The following is a 16,766-nucleotide window of genomic DNA, read 5'->3' on the forward strand; positions in this document are numbered from 1 at the left end:
CTGTTATTGAAGATAGTTTCCATAAGTGTGTCAAATCTCCTTATAATTTTGCTCCTCTACATTAACTCTTCTCTTTGCCATTATTGTTATAAGATGAACAAGTCCAGATTTGCCCTTTCCATATAACTGACTCTTCAGTATTAATAGATCACCTCTACTTCCTCTTTAAGAAAGTCTTGCCATCCTTCCCCATGTGCGGTGTACTGAAATGGACATAATGAGCCAGCTACACAATGTTCTTCTCTCTTGAATGACTCTAACAGAAAACTGATGAATTACTTAAGTGCACATGGTATAGATAATGACATATTTTATCTCAGTTTTCAGAAAAAGTTGGCAGTTTATGCACATTATCACAGTTCTTGATTGTGCATTTCAAAAGCTCTGAATCTGTTATGGCAATTTTTGTTCACATACTCATATTTGAAGACATACCAACTTCCATTGGTAGCACTGGAAATGAATGAATATCTTGGAATATTCAAAGTTCAAAGTAAATTTATTGTCAAAGCACGTATATATCACCATATATAACCCTGAGATTCATTTTGTGGGCATACTCTATCAGTCCATAATAGGATAATAACCATAATAGAATAAATGAAAGACTGCAGCAATGTGGGTGTTCATCCAGTGTGCAAAAGACAACATGTGGAAATACAAAACGAAAAAAATAATGATTATAAATAAATAAAGGAATAAATATGGAAGAACGTGAGATGAAGAGTCCTTGAAAGTGAGTCAATAGGGTGTGGGAACATTTCAATGATGGGGTTTGTGAAATTATCCCCTTTGGTTCAAGAGCCTGATGCCTGAAGGCAATAACTGTTCCTGAACTGAGTGGTGTCAGTCTTAAGGCTTCTAAACCTTCTTCATGATGGCAGGAGCGAGAAGAGAGCATGACTTGGTTGGTGGGGGTCCCTGATAGTTGTAGCTGCTGTCCTGCAAAAAAGCTATGTATAGGTGTGCTCAATGGTGGGGAGGTTATTTACACATGATGGAGTTGACTGTATTTACTACTTTTATAGGATTTTTCATTAAAAGGGATTAGTGTTTGCATATCAGGCTTCTTTTGCAGCCAGACAATATACTCTGCACCACACATCTGTGGAAGTTTGGCAGAGTTTTAGATGTCATGCTGAAGTAGAGGTGCTGCCGTGCTTTCTTCATAATTGCACTTAAGTGCTATGCCCACTAAAGGTCCACTGAAATGATAACACGAGGAATTTGAAGTTGCTGACCCTCTCCATGTCAGATCCTCTGATGAGGACTGGCTCATGGACCTCTGGTTTCCTTCTCCTGAAGTCAATAATTAGTTCCTTGGTCTTGTTGACATTGATCAGAGATTGTTGTGGCAGCACTTAGCCAAATTTTCAATTTCTCTTGTATGCTGATTTGGTCACATTTGATTTGGGCTACAACAGTGGCATCATCAGCAACCTTAAATATAGCATTGGAGCTGAGCTTGGCCACACAGTCATAAGTGTAAAGCGAGTAGAGCAGGGTGCTAAGCACATGGCCTTGTGGTGAACCTGTACAGATGGAGATTTTGGAGGAGCTGTTGCCAATCCAAACTGGGGTATACAAGTGATGAAATCAAGAGTCCAATTACACAAGGAGGTATAGAGGCCAAGGTCTTGAAGTTTATTGATTAGTCTTCACTGGATGATAATATTGAATGCCAAGCTGTAGTCGTTAAAGAGATGTATGCACCTTTGCTAACCAGATTATCCAGGGTTGAGTATAGAGCCAATCTGCTGTTGACCTGTTGCGCCAGTAGGCAAATTGCAGCAGATCCAAGTTGTTTCTCAGGCAGGAGTTGATATGTTTCATCATCAACCTTTCAAAACACTTCATCACTATGGATGAGGTTACCATGGCCTTCTTTGGCACTGGTATAAGTGGAATCTGCTTGAAGCAGGTGGGTAAATCAGAATGCCGAAGCAAGAAGTTAAAGATCTCAGTTAACACTACAGCCAGTTGATCAGGACAAGTCTTTAGAATTTGGCTAGCTGCTCTGTCTGGGTACCCTATTTTCAGCTTTCCGAAGACAGCTCACATGTCAGCCTCACAGACTGAAATCACAGAACCATCGGGGGCTATGGGAGTTAATGATGATTCCTCCATGTTTTTCCAGTGAAAGCGAGCACAGAAAGCAATAAGTTAACCTGGAAATGAAGTCCTATTGTTGCCTGGTTTTACTTTATAAGAAGTGATGGCATTCAAGCCCAGCTACAACTGCCGAGAATCCTTCGTTGATCAAAGTTTTGTCTGGAATTGCCTCTTTGCCCATGAGATAGTTTTCCTGGACCTCTTGTAACTTTATTGGTCAACAGACTTGAATGTCTCTCAACAGATTCTGGATCTCATGATTCATCCATGGCTTCTGGTTGAGAGAAACTGAATAATTTTCTTAGGACACACTCATCTGAAACTTTTATAAAGTCCGTGACAACCATGGTGTATTCATTCAGATCCACAGATGAATCCTTGTACACAACCCAGTCCACCGACTTGAAGTAATCCCATTGCTACTCCTCTGCCTCCCATGACCACCTCTTTGTTGTCCTAATCTCTGGAGCTTTGCTCTTTAGCTTCTGCCTGTATGCAGATAGCAGAAGGACAACCAAGTGATCTGATTTACCAAAATGTGGTCTGGGCATGGAATGGTAGGCATTCCTTATCTTAGTATCACAGTGGTCTAGTGTCTTGGGACTTCTGATGACACAGGCTATACGCTGATGGTAATTGGGCAGGGATTTCTTAAAAACAAGCCTGATTGAAGTACCTGACTATGATTTGAAATGCATTAGGATGGACTGTTTCTTGTTTGGAGATGGCACATCATGCAGTATCTAAAGCACTGGATTATAGTCGGCTGCTGGTGGTATGTAAACTGCAGTCCAGATTATGGAGGAGAACTCCCTAGGTAAATAGAACAGGTAACATTTAATCATTAAGTGTTCCAGGGGACAAGAGTTCAACAAAACCGCCACATCAGAGAACCACCTGGAGTTTATCATGAAACACCCACCTTCATCTTTTACCTTTGTTGAATCAGCAGTTCAGTTTATCCTGTGAAACTGCACTGGGGTCTGATTACTATATCTTGTGTACTGTGAGTAAGCCATGTCTCAGTCAAACATAGAACGCAACAACATCTCATTTCCCTCCAATGCAGCAACTTTGTCCTCAGATCCTCAATTTTGTTCTCCAGCGCCTGCACATTTGCCAACAAGATGTTGGATAGAATATTGATGCAATTAACTCGGTTAAGCAATGTCAAAAAGGAATGGGTGTAAATTAACACCATTGTCGTTGCCTGAGTCAAAGGTGGTGATGAATCAGTATAATAACCGAGATTGTAAATCTGGATGAGTGGTGCCACACAACAACCTCTCACTCAATCTCAGCTGGACCAAGGACCACAGGAGGAGGAAACTGGAGGTCCACAAGCCAGTGTTCATCTGGGGATCACAGGTGGAGAGGGTCAGCACTTTAAGTTCCTTGATGTCAACATCTCAGAGGATCTGTCCTGGGTCCAACACATAAGTGCCATCACAGAGGAAGCACAGTGATGCCTTTACTTTCTTGGATGTTTGCATTGATTTGACATGTCAACTAAAACTTTGCTAAGTTTCTATAGATCTGTGGTGGAGAGTATATTGACTGGTTGCATCAAGGCCTAGTATGGAAACCCCAAAGCCCTTGAATGGAAAAGCCCACAAAAGGTAATAGATAGAATCCAGTCTGTCATAGATAAAACACCATGGAGCACTGTCTCAGGGAGGCAGCATCAATCATCAAGGACGCCCACCATGCAGGCATTGCTCCCTTCTCGCTGCTGCCATCAGGAAGGAAGTACAGGAGCCTTAGGACCCACATCATCATTTTCAGGAACAGTTATTATCCCTCACCTGTCAGGCTCTTGAACCAGAGGGGTTAACTTCACTCAACTTCACTCACACCAACCACAAACTAAACACAACCAATGGATTCACTTCCAAGGACTCTTCTTCTCATGATCTCAATATTTATTGCTTATTCACATCTTTTCTTCTTTTGTATTTGCAGTTTGTTGTCTTTTATACATGTTGTTTATGCATCTTGTTGTGCGCAGTCTTTCGTTAATTCTATTGTGTGTCTTTGTGAATGCCTGCAAGAAAAGAATCTCAGGATTGTAGATAGTGACATATATATACATGGATAATAAATTTACTTTGAACTTTTAACATTGAATATCCTTTGCATTTGGAACGTTTGGAAGTACTGCAGAGACATTGGATATGCTTTTCTTTTGGTGGAATGAAACCCAGATTTGATCAGCATGCAATTGAAAGAAATACTTAACGTTAAGTAAGAGCATATTTTGCCTTTCAATTATTTGTCCTAGTGTTCTGCGGTATCAATTTCATTAGAGTAATTGAACTACTTTTTTACCAATTCCAGGAATGTATATTGTTTCTATTTTCTTTAGACCAGAAGGAACATCCTTAATGCAGACTTTATTGGTGTTTAAAATTGGTTATTTAAATTTTTTATAGTTGCCTGCAGTTATACTTAGTTCTTTTAAAGTAGATTGTTACAGGGCACCATAGAGCTCCACTAATCTAGCTTTGGTGGTGGCAGACTGGCGGGTATTCTGCACTATTGAGTATTTTCTCCTTTTAGTTCACTTTTTAAAAATGTAGCAGTACAACACATTTTCCAGGTGAGTTTAAATGGAAACAGAGCCCCAGTCAGTTTCAAAAGTAAATGAGAATGGGGCTATGAGGAATGTAAGGGAGTGCAGGTAACAAGGCCCTGATGAATTTAAAAAAAACACATGAACTTGGCCATGGTTAGTTTAAAAGGAGTGTGGGAACAGTGCATAGTGAGCATGGGTATTGAATCCCTGTGAGGTTAAAGGGAGTGAGGGAAATGGGAACCTTGTAGGTTTAAAGTAAATGTGGAAACAACCCCAGTGAGTTTAAAACAATAAATAGATTCAAGTGAGCCAGGTGTTGAACCATTGGGAACACTTGATGATAAAGAAGCAAAAATATGCTCGGAGGCAGAGGATTTGGACAAGGTCCTAAATGAGAAATTTTGTCAGTATTTACAACGAAGGAGAAGGAAATGGAGGATAGTGAGATCAGTGTGCATCGTGCTAATATGCCAGGGCATTTTGAGGTAAAAGAAGAGGTGGTGTTGGGTCTCATAAAGGAGATTAAGATAGGTAAGTCCCTAGGGCCTGATGGATATACCCAGGTTATTGAGATGAGATGAGATTTCTGGGGCCTTGACCAAGATCTTCATGTCCTCTCTAGCCACAAGTAAGGCCCCAGAGAAGTGATAAGTACCTAATGTTGTTCTGTTATTCAAGAAAGTAAGTGCAGATAATCATGGAAACTATAGACTGGTTAGTGGTAGGGAGGGTTTTGGAGAGGATTCTTAGGGATAGGATTTAAGAGCGTTTGGAAAACCATGACCTAATTAGAGACAGCATGGCCTTGTGCAGGTCAAGTCATATCTTACTAACTTAATTGAGTTTTTCAAGGAGGTGATGGAGGTGTCTTGTGAGGGTAGAACTGTGGATATAGCCTCTATGGATTTTAGTAAGGCATTTGACAAGAACCCTCATGGTAGGCTCATCCAGAAGATGAAGGTGCATGGGATCCTTGGCGACTTGGCTTCTTGGATTCAGAATTTGCTTGCCTGTAGAAGATAGAGGATAGAGGCTGATGGGACTTATTGTGGCTAGAACTCTGAGACCAGTGGTGTTCCTCAGGTATCTTTACTGGGATTGCTGCTGTTTGAGATATACCCCAAAGATCTTGTGAAAATATGGATGGATGGGTTATTGAATTCACAGACAATATAATGATTAATGATGTTGTACACAGTAAAGAGGATTGCCAAAGGATACAGAGTGTTACAGGTCAGTCGCACATATGGACAGAGAAATGGCTAATGGGGTTTAATCTGGCCAGTTATGAAGTGTTGCACTTCAGAGATTAAATGAAAGGGGATTGTGCACTGTTAATGTCAAGGTGTGTTGGTATATAGAGAAGTCTTAGGGTCCATGTCATTAGCTCCCATAAAGTGCTGCACAGGTTGATACGGTGATAAAGCGTATGACATGCTTGTATTACAGACAAATTCTGGAGGAACTCAGCAGGCCAGGTGAAGAGTAAATAATTGACATTTCGGGCAGAGACCCGTCATCAGGAACCTTCATCCTATTAATTAAAAGTTTAATTAGTTCAACACAACACTGTGGCTGAAGGACCTGTCCTGTACTGTACTGTTAGATGTTCTATTTCCGAATTTCACCCGTGAAGGTTTATGCATCTTCTTGATAGTAAAGTCCAAGGACCAAATGAGATCAGAAACCAATATGAAAAGGAATGCATTAAAATCAATTACAATTAGTTTCAATAGCTATATGTAAAATTACATAATATTCCAACTAACATGGTTTTGTACAGTTGAATTGAATTAGTTTTTAGTGAGTCTTTTTGAACTTGCAGTTTGCAGCAGTTTGTTTCTCACTCTGATTTCCTTGAAGCATTTGCAGATTTATTGTAACCACTGTTAGTTTTGATCTTGTTTCTCAGTGCTCCTTTTAGTTGTAGGCACAAGTCTTATTCACTCCTACAAGTTAATTCCTCCGAACCGATATTAGAGCATCATTCAATCTCAGATATCAAAATGGTGAATAGGAGATTGTTATGGATGAACAAAACAGTGAGCAGTTCTTTAAATGATAAGTACAAGTGGATTATAAAGCTTTCTTGATCACATCAGATTGGAGTATAATTAACCAATAAATGTAACATACAAATTCTTAAATATTGTTCCTGATCAGTTATTCAAAGCATGAATAAACATTTGATAATAAGTAGCTAATATCTTAAACTAGACGGTGGGGATTTACTGCTGTCTACGTCAGAGAGACATCAGAGCGAAGGAGGTGTGCAGTCTAACAATGAGTGATCATTTTAGTCACTTTTCATGTGATTGCAAGATCCTGTTGAATTTGGTGGTGTGGAATGCTGCAAGTCCAATTCATTTGTGTTGCTTGAATTTCCAGCATCTGCAGAATTCCTGTTGTTTGTGTATGACTGTTGGCACTGTGTTTTGCAGCTTGGTGCCGGAGTAATGCTGTTTTGTTTGGCTATATTCATGGATAGTCATGTATGGTTGAATGACAATTAAACTTGAACTTGAAGGGACTTCTGTGCAGTGATGCACAAACTTGCAGTGGCAGATAACTTTGAAATGCATTTATGTTGTTTGCCAGTTTACTGAATCCTTTAATATCAATGGTGGGTTATTTCACCATATCACTCCAAATGGAAAACATAACTTCAAAGTTAGATTAATGTAAATAAACTTGTGTATAATGGTTACTATAAATACTTGACTTTTTTATTTTCTAGTGCATAGCAATGCAGGGGATGAATATTGATGGAGAGCAGGTTGAATTGAGTAAGTCAAAAGATGCTCATGGTAGGGAAAGTTTAAGCATTTACTGCAAAATTAGGAGTCAGATTTAGGAGTAGAATTTCAAGGATGATGGTCATAGAGTTATAGAATTGTACAGTACAGAAACAGGTCCATTAGCCCGTAACAATATGCCGACCTTTTTGCCCATCCACACTAGTCCCATTTGCTCACATTAAAGCATATCCTGTTATGCTTTGCCTATTAAGTGTCTGCCGAAATATCTCGTAAACAAAAATTGGTGGAGTTGTGAATATTGATGAACGTTGTTCAAAAAGCAGTGATTTTTTTGTGACTTATAGTTGGTGAGAAATAAGCAGTAAGACAATTAAAAGCTGTTTTGCTCACTGCAGTTTCAAGCATTCAGACCTGGATATGCCAGAAATGGATGGAATTGAAAATGAAATGATTTCACTATTCAACAAGTTATGAACTGTGAAGAATTTGAAAATTTCAACAATCATCTTGAAAGTTACAATGAACATGAAGATTTGAAGGATGCAATCATTGAAAGCATTGTACGAAGGCAGTCCATTATCTGTACTAGTTATCTGCACTGATTTTATTCATTTACAGTCAATCAAAAGAACATAACTCACACTGGATGAATTCCTCTGTTGATAACTATTAGGAACTAATAGACAGTTTTATACTTCTATAGAGGTATTGATAGCATTCTAATTTGTTCCGTATTTTTTTAAAATACATAAATTGGTTCTCAGTTAAATGGTAGTTCATTTTTTTTTATACCTTTTGAACTATTTCCATGAGACTTTGGCTAATTAGGACAGCTGTTTAATTGAGCCAAAAATATATTTATCCCGATGTACCCCAATTAACCGGAATCATTTGGAAATTTGGGCAGAGAAATAGCAGGGTTTAATCTGGACATAATGTGGGGTATTAAATTTTGGGAGGTCACATGTTGAGACAGTTAGGAGCATTGCTGTACAGAGGTCCCCTGAAACTGCCAATATATGTGATAGAGTAATAAAGAAGGGATAAAGAATGCTTGCCTTTATTGGTTATGGCATTGAGTGTAAAAGTGAGGAAGTCATGTTATTTCTGTATAAGATGTTAGTTTGGCCACATGTGGAGTATTGTGTGCATTTCTGGTCACTGCATTACAGAATGTGGAAACTTTAGAGAGGGTGCAGTGGGATTTATCAGGATGTTTCCTGTATTGGAGTGTATTTGCTATAAAGGAAATTTGGGCAAACTTGGATTGTTTTCTCTGGAACAACCTGATGGAAATGTATAAGATTATGAGAGGCATATTAGGGGAGACAGTCTTTTTCCTAAGGTGGAAAGGTTAAATATTAGGGGGCATAACTTTAAAGTAAGAGGGGAAAAGTTTAAAGAAGATGTTCGAGGCAATTTTTTTTACACAGAATTTGAGGTGCTTGGAAAGTATTGCTGGGAAAGTAGAAGGAGCAGATAGGACAGCAGCATTTAAAAGACCTTTAGACAGATGAATGGAAAGGCAGGAAATGAAGGGATACAGACCATGCACACCTGATCTGATTCTTCCCTCCCCAGCCACACTCCTCCATGCATGCTATTTTCAGAACCTGTTGTGCAATCAGTGTACTTAAATGAGACTGCCATCTCTACAATCCATTAAAGAAAGCGTGGCAAAAAGATTATAGTTTCTTGTTGCTGTATTTTGCTTTGAACAAATGCTGGCATCATTAGACCTTGTATCTAGTTCTGCCCATCTCACTTCAACAAGTTTTCTTTGTGAAAAAGTAACCACTGTGAGTCATTGGAACTACTGTGTAAAGATTTTTTTCCTGTCAATTACATTCACAAAAATTGTAACGTACAGTGAAGCATCTTGGCCTGATGTGCCTCTGTTGACTTTCTGAGAAATACACAGTAAGTTCAAGTTCAATTTAATTGTCATTCTCCATTCATGTGATTACAGCAAAATGAAGCAGTGTTCCCCTGGGGCCAAGGTGCAAAGCACAGAACCAACAGTCACATACAGCACCTATAGTACATATAATCATGATAGCAAAAAAAGAACATAGTTACAAAAATATATTTAAAAATAATAATATAGCCCAAGTTCCTGAGTGTCGTAGATTGATGGTGCATGGAATTTGCCCTGGAGTCGTGTATTTGCAAAAACAAGCCCATAGCAGTTCCTCATATCGGGCAGTGCACCGAGTGACAATAGAGGACAGCACTAATGGGAGGGGCCAGCCCACAACCCAGCGCTGAATCCAGTGACACACAGACAGCTCCAGTGTCTTTTCCCTTACTGGCCACAATAGGCAAATCCAAGGCATGAATGAGGACTGGTCCATGCACATCCGGGGCTACACAGTTCCACTGCTGTCGGTCTCACCAATGAACTAGTGAATTGGACTTGTAGCATTCTACATTACCAACTGGACTTTATGATCACAACAAAGAAGTTCAAAACAATCTGTTGGATCGCACACTTCCCTGAGTGGTTGATACAGATTGCAACATGGTGTGCAATAAGTCCAGCTCCACCGCTATCCAGCAACTCGCTCGTGGGATAGACCTGCTGTACTTGATGTTCTTAATAACCGGCAGTGTCTTGCGAGAGTGAAATGATTTCACCTTTGGTTGAACCCAGAGAGACCACTGCACCCAAGCATGTCACCATCTTACCAGTCTGTATCCTCTTCTGTTTTCCTTTGCCTTGTAATTTTTCTCTTTTTAAACATGTGCCAATATAAACAGCAGCCTTCTGCTCTATCAAAATGTTTTGTCAATTTGATTCCTTCATCTTTTTTGTATTTAGAATAATACTGATTCCTCTGGTCTGTCCAGATTACAAGCTTTTCATCCCTGGCTCGACAGATGTGGCAGGGCTTGAATGCTATCACCTCTTACAAAGTGAAATCAGGCGGCATAGGTGACAACAGGGCTTCGCTTCCAGATGAGCTTAATGCCTTCTATGCTCACTTTGATCATCAAAATAAAGAGGAGCTATCGCAGACTCCCAGTGACCCGGGAGGGTGAACCCACCTAAAAGCATCTGGCCCAGATGGGGTACCTGGCAGAGTATTAAAGACTTCAACTGGCTGCAGTGTTCACTGAAATCTTTAACCTCTTGCATTTGCGGTCTGCTTCAAGGTGCCTACGAAGAATGTGGTAACCTGCTTTAATGACCATCATCCAGCAGCACTTACATTCACTGTGATGAAGTGCTTTAACAGGTTTATTATGAAGTATATCAACTTTTGCCAGAGTAACGACTTGGATCCACTTCAGTTTGCCTACTGGCATAACAGGTAGCAGATACCACTTCATTGGCTGTTCACTCAACCCTGGAACATCTGGACAGCAAGTGCATCCATCAGGATGTTCTTTATCAACTACAGTTCAAGATTCAATACTATCATCCTCTTGGACTAATCAATAAGCTCCAAGATCTTGGCCTCAGTACCTCCTTATATAATTGGATTCTCAATTTCCTCACCCAATCAGTTCAGATTAGCAACAGCATCTTCACAATATCCAACAGCACAGCTGCACCTCAAGGTTGTATTCTTAGCCCTCTCCTCTACTCGCTTTACAGTTATGACTGTGTGGCTAAAACCATACCATATTTATGTTTGCTGAAAACAACACTGTCAAAGTTCGAAGTAAAATTTATTATCAGAGCACATACATGTCACCATGTAGAACCCTGAGATTCTTTTTCTGTGGGTCAAAGTTAGCAAACCTATAGAACAGGAACTGTTAACTGTAAAGAAACAGTGCAAATGAAGATATAAATAAATAACAATAAATAACAAGCATGAAACAACACTATAACTGAGTCCTTAAATTAGTGTAGCTATCCTCTTTCATCAAGAACCTGTTGGTTGAGGGGTAGTAATTGTTCTTCAGTGTGGTGGTGCAAGTCCTGAGGCATCTGTACCTTCTACTTGATGACAGCAGTGAGAAAAGTGCATGGCCTGGGTGGTGAGGATCTTTGATGATTGATGCTGCTTTTCTATGACAATGTTTCATGTAGATGCGCTCCGTGGTTTGGAGGGTTTTACCCTGTGATATAATGGGCCGAATCCACTACCTTTTGTAGAATATTCCACTCAAGGGCATTCGTGTTCCCATACAAGGCTGCTTCAAAGGTTTTGAAAGGTACATTTAGTATCAGAGAAATGTATACATAGAAACATAGAAAATAGGTGCAGGAGTAGGCCATTTGGCCCTTCGAGCCTGCACCACCATTCAGTATGATCATGGCTGATCATTCAACTCAGAACCCTGTACCAGCCTTCCTTCCATACCCCCTGATCCCTTTAGCCACAAGGGCCATATCTAACTCCCTCTTAAATATAGCCAATGAACTGGCCTCAACTGTTTCCTGTGGCAGAGAATTCCACAGATTCACCACTCTCTGTGTGAAGAAGTTTTTCCTAATCTCGGTCCTAAAAGGCTTCCCCTTTATCCTCAAACTGTGTCCCCTCATTCTGGACTTCCTCAACATCGGGAACAATCTTCCTGCATCTAGCCTGTCTAATCCCTTTAGGATTTTATATGTTTCAATAAGATCCCCCCTCAATCTTCTAAATTCCAACGAGTATAAGCCTAGTCGATCCAGTCTTTCATCATATGAAAGTCCTGCCATCCCAGGAATCAATCTGGTGAACCTTCTTTGTACTCTCTCTATGGCAAGGATGTCTTTCCTCAGATTAGGCGACCAAAACTGCACACAATACTCTAGGTGTGGTCTCACCAAGGCCTTGTACAACTGCAGTAGTACCTCCCTGCTCCTGTACTCGAATCCTCTTGCTATGAATGCCAGCATACCATTTGCCTTTTTCACCACCTGCTGTACCTGCATGCCCACTTTCAATGACTGGTGTATAATGACACCCAGGTCTCGTTGCACCTCCCCTTTTCCTAATCGGCCACCATTCAGATAATAATCTGTTTTCCTGTTTTTGCCACCAAAGTGGATAACCTCACATTTATCCACATTAAATTGCATCTGCCATGAATTTGCCCACTCACCTAACCTATCCAAGTCACCCTGCATCCTCTTAGTATCCTCCTCACAGCTAACACTGCCGCCCAGCTTCGTGTCATCTGCAAACTTGGAGATGCTGCATTTAATTCCCTCATCTAAGTCATTAATAAGTCATTAATATGTATTGTAAACAACTGGGGTCCCAGCACTGAGCCTTGCGGTACCCCACTAGTCACTGCCTGCCATTCTGAAAAGGTCCCGTTTATTCCCACTCTTTGCTTCCTGTCTGCCAACCAGTTCTCTATCCACATCAATACCTTACCCCCAATACTGTGTGCTTTAAGTTTGCGCACTAATCTCCTGTGTGGGACCTTGTCAAAAGCCTTTTGAAAATCCAAATCTACCACATCCAGTGGTTCTCCCCTATCCACTCTACTAGTTACATCCTCAAAAAATTCTGTGAGATTCGTCAGACATGATTTTCCTTTTCAAATCCATGCTGACTTTGTCCGATGATTTCACCGCTTTCCAAATGTGCTGTTATCACATCTTTGATAACTGACTCTAGCATTTTCCCCACCACCGATATTAGGCTAACCGGTCTATAATTCCCCGGTTTCTCTCTCCCTCCTTTTTTAAAAAGTGGGGTTACATTAGCCACCCTCCAGTCCTCAGGAACTAGTCCAGAATCTAAAGAGTTTTGAAAAGTTATCACTAATGCATCCACTATTTCTTGGGCTACTTCCTTAAGCACTCTGGGATGCAGACCATCTGGCCCTGGGGATTTAGCTGCCTTTAATCCCTTCAATTTACCTAACACCACTTCCCTACTAACATGTACTTCCTTCAGTTCCTCCATCTCACTGGACCCTCTGTCCCCTACTATTTCTGGAAAATTATTTATGTGCTCCTTAGTGAAGACAGAACCAAAGTAGTTATTCAGTTCGTCTGCCATGTCCTTGCTCCCCATAATCAATTCACCTGTTTCTGTCTGTAGGGGACCTACATTTGCCTTAATCAATCTTTTTCTTTTCACATATCTATAAAAGCTTTTACAGTCAGTTTTTTATGTTCTCTGCCAGTTTTTTCTCATAATCTTTTTTCCCCTTCCTAATTAAGCCCTTTGTCCTCCTCTGCTGGACTCTGAATTTCTCCCAGTCCTCAGGTGAGCCACTTTTTCTGGCTAATTGGTATGTTTCTTCTTTGGAATTGATACTGTCCCTGATTTCCCTTGTTAGCCATGGGTGCACTACCTTCCTTGATTTATTCTTTTGTCAAACTGGGATGAACAATTGTTGTAGTTCATCCAGGTGATCTTTCAATACTTGCCATTGCATATCCACCATTAACCCTTTAAGTGTCATTTGCCAGTCTATCTTAGCTAATTCACATCTCATACCTTCAAAGTTACCCTTCTTTAAGTTCAGAACCTTTGTTTCTGAATTAACTATGTCACTCTCCATCTTAATGAAGAATTCCACCATATTATGGTCACTCTTACCCAAGGGACCTCTCACGACAAGATTGCTAATTAACCCTTCCTCATTGCTCAATATCCAGTCTAGAATACAATATACATCCTGAAATGCTTTTTCTTCATAACCATCCATGAAAAACAGAGGAGTGCCCCTAAAGAATGAATGACAGTTAAACGTTAGAACTCCAAAGTCCCCCCACCGGCTCTCCTCCCTCCTGCATGTAAGCGGCAGCAGCAACGATCCTCCCTCTCCCCACCGGCAAAAGAAAAAGCATCAGCACCCACTACCAAGCACTCAAGTGTGAGCAAAGCAACAGGAAAGACACAGACTTGCAGTACTCCAAAGACTACTTGTTCACCCGGTATTTGACATACCACAGGCTGTCTCTCCCTAATAAGGGAGAAAGAGGTGTCTCTGTAAGAGTAATGCAAACAATCAGCACACTTTCCACCATACGACTATAGAAGTTTGCGAAATTTTTTGATGACCTGCTTTATTTCCGCGGACTCCTGAGAAGAGCTGTCGTGCTTTCTTCACAATTATATTTCTATGATGGGTCCAGGATAGATCCTCTGAGATGCTGACACCCAGGAATTTGTAGTTACTGACCCTCTCCACCTCTGATCCTCCAATGATTACTGGCTCATGAACCTCTGGTTTCCCTCTCCTGAAGTCTACTATCAGTTCTTTGCTTTTCTTGACATTGAGTGAGAGGTTGTTGTTATTACTCAGCCAAGTTTTCAATCTCCCTCCTGTATGCTGACTCATCACCCTCATTGATACAGCCCACAACAGTGGTGTCATCAGCAAACTTCTATATGGTGTTGAAGCTGTACTTAGCCACACATTTATAGGTGTAAAAGAATAGAGCAGAGGGCTAAGTACACATCTCTGCTGTGCTCCTGTGTTGATGGTGATTGTGGAGGAGATGTTTTTACCAATCTGAACTGTCTGGGGTCTACAAGTGAGGAAATCTAGGTTCAAATTGCACAAGAAGGTATTGCCCCAGGTCTTAAAGTTTACTGATTAGTTTTGAAGGGATGATGGTTTTAAATGCCGAGCTGTAATCGATTAAGAGCATCCCGATGTATGCATCTTTGCTGTCCTAATGTTCAAGGGCTGTGTGAAGAGCCAACGAGATAGCATCTACTGTAGACCTGTTGCTTCAGGAACGGAATTGGAGTGGATCCAAGACACCATTCAGCCAGGAGATGAGGTGCTTCAACATCAGCCTCTCAAATTACTGTGGATGTAAGTGCCACTGGGCAATAATCATTTAGACATGTTACCACACTCTTAGGCCAGTACAGTTGAAGCCTGTTTGGAGCAAGAGGTTGAAGATATCGGTGAATATATCAGTCAGTTGTTTGGCACAGGTCTTCAGTACTCAGCCAGGTACTCCATATGGACCAGGTGCTTTCCTTGAATTCACTTTCTTGAAGGCAGCCTGCACGTCATCTTCAGATACTAAGACCAAAGGATCATCGGGGGACATGGCAGTTAATGATGGTTCCCACCTGTTCTGGTGGTCAAAGCGAGCACAGAAGGCATTGAGATAATCTGGAAGCGAAGCGAAGCTCTCCTCTATGTCGCAAGGTTTAGCTTTGTTGGAGTTTATTACATTTAAACCCTACAACAGCTGTTCAGCATCCCTCATTGATTCCAGTCTAGTCTGGAATTTCCACTTTGCCCAAGAGATGGCTTTCTGGAGATCATACCTGCACCTCTTGTAGCATTCTTGATCTCCTGACTTGAATGTCTCTGATCTGGCTCTCGGCAGATTCCGGATTTCATTGTTCATCCAGGGCTTTTGATTGGAGAAATCCCTGAATGATTTTGTGGGGACACACTCACCCACAGCTGTTTGTCTGTAACGACCCTGGTATAGTCAGTCTTTCAAGTCCTCAGATGAGTTCTTGAACTTGGCCTAGTCTATTGACTCAAAGCAATCCTGTAACCGTTCCTCAGCCTCCTGCTACCGCTTCTTGGTTGTCTTGATCTCTGAAGCCTTGCAGTTTACCGTCTGTCTGTATGCAGGTAGTAGGAGTACAGCCAAATGATCCGGCTTGCCAAAATGCAGTCACAAGAAAAAACGATAAGCACTCCTTATCGTAGTGTAGCAGTGGTCTAGTGTGTTGGGACCTCTGGTGCAACAGGTTGCATGCTGGTGATAATTGGGCAGGGTTTTCTTCAAACAGGCCTGGTTAAAGTTGCTGACTGTAATTTGAAATGCATTGGGATGGGCTGTTTCTTGTTTACAGATAGCATTATGCAGTTTTGCGAATGCTTGTTTATAATCAGCCGCTGGCGGTATGTAAACTGCAGTCAGGATCACGGATAGAATTCTCGAGACAAATAGAATGGCTACATTTAATCATTAGTGTTCTAAGTCAGGGGAACAAGGAGTTGACATAACCCCAATGTCCGAGCACCAATGAGAAATGACTAAAAGGCAAGCACCGCCACCTCTTTCCTTACCGGAATTTGAGGTTCAATCCATTCTGAAAATTGTAAAACCTTCTGGTCGGATAGCTGCATGGGCATGTTCACTGTTAACTAAGTCTCAATGCAACAGTCATAGTCATACTTTATTGATCCCGGGGGGAAATTGGTTTTCGTTACAGTTACACCATAAATAATAAATAGTAATAAAACCATAAATAGTTAAATAGCAATATGTAAATTATGCCAGGAAATAAGTCCAGGACCAGCCTATTGGCTCAGGGTGTCTGACCCTCCAAGGGAGAAGTTGTAAAGTTTGATGGCCACAGGCAGGAATGACTTCCTATGATGCTCTGTGTTGCATCTCGGTGGAATGAGTCTCTGGCTGAATGTACTCCTGT

The 16,766-nt window shown here is 40.9% G+C and overlaps 1 protein-coding gene across 5 annotated transcripts in view; it reads left to right on the forward strand.

The window, feature by feature from the left end:
• The window catches only part of LOC140201773 (gephyrin), a 667,155-nt gene that overhangs the window by 335,167 nt on the left and 315,222 nt on the right, over window positions 1–16,766 (forward strand). The gene's annotated exons all lie outside the window — the stretch shown is intronic.

Source organism: Mobula birostris, chromosome 1, assembly GCF_030028105.1.
Source record: "Mobula birostris isolate sMobBir1 chromosome 1, sMobBir1.hap1, whole genome shotgun sequence".
NCBI classification, from domain to species: domain Eukaryota; kingdom Metazoa; phylum Chordata; class Chondrichthyes; order Myliobatiformes; family Myliobatidae; genus Mobula; species Mobula birostris.